Here is a 2,283-nt window from a genome sequence, read left to right as displayed (position 1 = left end):
CCCTCCCGTCAATCCTCACCACCGCTCCCCGTAACCAAGAAATCCCCACCCAATCTCGTCTCCGATTGACTCGAGAGCTCGTCAAATCCTCCTCCCCGCGGCCTCAAGGTACGGTGCTTGCTTCCCCTCTCTCCCTTTCGTCTAGATCTTCGTTCATTAGATTGTTGGAGGTGTAGTTCTGTGGAATTTGGTCGGCTTCTGCTCCGATCTGATGTTGCGGGAACGGTTTGTTGTCCGATCTGTTCGCGCACCTTAGGTAGGAGAAGCTCTGGCGAATTATTAGGGATTTTTTGCGTTTAGGTTGTCGGGGCAGATCCGTTCGTGTTCTCGCTTCAATTAATTCCTTAATCCGGCAGCTAGGGCGGTGAAGCTTTGCCAAATTTTTAGAGATTTTTCCGTGTAGATTGAAGGGTAGATCTGTTCGTGTTCGGGGTCAACTCGTTATCATATGCATGATTTATGTAACTGGTTCGTCCGTTCCTTCGTGCTAGATTCGCCTAACTCTTTATGATCGAATTCAGTAGTAGCCTTGTCGTAATTCTTTTTCTCAGGACACGTATACTGCCTGCCTGATGTGTCGCTCGTGCTCATATTCTTGTTGTAACGTGATCGTCCTCATAGGCCTAGGATTGTAGGTTGGTTTTCCTCTAGGCATCTTGATAAGCATGTCCGCCAGCTATGTCGAATCCTTGAGACAAATGGTCTTCAGATATTTTTTTTGGTGCACCTGTATGTTCCTACCGTCATTTGTTTCTTTTAAATGAAGAAAATATGCTTGTTGTTTGTTTATTCTCTAACGTCTGTAGATTTATTTTTCTTGGAAAAGCTTTGATGATGCGCATGTCTGTCAGCAACGTGGAATCACAATCTTTAGTTCCGGTCATGAGCATGCACCATCTGTTATTTTCTCTTGAATGAAAAGAAATATGCTACTGCCTGTTTGTTTATTCTCTACGCTGTTGGTGTATAGTAGAAGCTTACAATAAATATTTCTCCTAGTTTGCTTTTGACTGCTTCTTGAAGCTCACCATTCTGTTTTGGATGTCTCTGCAGATGCAGATCTTTGTGAAGACCCTCACTGGCAAGACCATCACCCTTGAGGTTGAGAGCTCTGACACCATCGACAACGTCAAGGCTAAGATCCAGGACAAGGAGGGCATCCCCCCGGACCAGCAGCGCCTCATCTTTGCCGGCAAGCAGCTGGAGGATGGCCGCACCCTCGCGGACTACAACATCCAGAAGGAGTCCACCCTCCACCTTGTGCTCCGCCTTCGTGGTGGTATGCAGATCTTCGTGAAGACCCTCACCGGCAAGACCATCACCCTTGAGGTTGAGAGCTCTGACACCATTGACAACGTCAAGGCCAAGATCCAGGACAAGGAGGGCATTCCTCCGGACCAGCAGCGTCTCATCTTCGCTGGCAAGCAGCTGGAGGATGGTCGCACCCTTGCTGACTACAACATCCAGAAGGAGTCCACCCTTCACCTTGTCCTCCGCCTTCGGGGAGGGATGCAGATCTTCGTCAAGACCCTCACTGGCAAGACTATCACTCTTGAGGTGGAGTCGTCCGACACCATTGACAACGTCAAGGCCAAGATCCAGGACAAGGAGGGCATCCCCCCGGACCAGCAGCGCCTGATCTTCGCTGGCAAGCAGCTGGAGGATGGCCGCACCCTTGCGGACTACAACATTCAGAAGGAGTCCACCCTTCACCTGGTGCTCCGCCTCCGTGGTGGTCAGTAATTGCCCTGGCGTTGGACATCCTGGTGGTGGTCAGTAATTGCCCTGGCGTTGGACATCCTGGTGGTCGTTCGTCCGGCGGATCATTGAACTGTTATCTCGTTCGTGTCAGTCCTATTGTGTTTGTTTGATGAACTATCGAGTCATGTGTTGGTTTAAACAGTTGCTGGTATAGCAGTATTATTTAGTAATGAATAAGCGAACATCCGGTAAATTTGCATGCACTCATTTACTGTTGATTTTCTAACTTGCGCTTGAAATGCTTGCTTGCAGTTTTGATCTTCGCTTGAAATTTACTGCTTGCAGTTTTGATCTTCGCTTGAAATTTACTGTTGATTTTCTAACTTGCGCTTCGGGTAAATTTGCTTGCACTCATTCACTATTGCGGCCTTTGTGATTTACTTTTTGGACTATGGATCCCTAATTTCCGGGTTCTGAATGTTCCTGTGAAATACTCCTCGGTCCCAAAATAAGTGTCTTAACCTTAGTATAACTTTATACTAGAGCTATTACAAAGTTAAGACAGTTATTTTGATCTTGGTC

The 2,283-nt window shown here is 47.4% G+C and overlaps 1 pseudogene across 1 annotated transcript; it reads left to right on the top strand.

Annotated features, from left to right (window-relative positions):
* LOC123401305 lies at positions 1 to 1,954 on the top strand (annotated as a pseudogene). The gene is made up of 2 exons (XR_006611068.1): positions 1 to 108; positions 1,054 to 1,954. The product of XR_006611068.1 is annotated as a polyubiquitin 11-like (transcript).
* The last annotated feature ends 329 nt before the right edge of the window (positions 1,955 to 2,283 follow it).

Source organism: Hordeum vulgare, chromosome 6H (genome assembly GCF_904849725.1).
Source record: "Hordeum vulgare subsp. vulgare chromosome 6H, MorexV3_pseudomolecules_assembly, whole genome shotgun sequence".
Classification (NCBI taxonomy): domain Eukaryota; kingdom Viridiplantae; phylum Streptophyta; class Magnoliopsida; order Poales; family Poaceae; genus Hordeum; species Hordeum vulgare.
The sequence above is the reverse complement of the archived record's forward strand: the minus strand, read 5'-3'. Positions and strand labels throughout refer to the sequence as shown.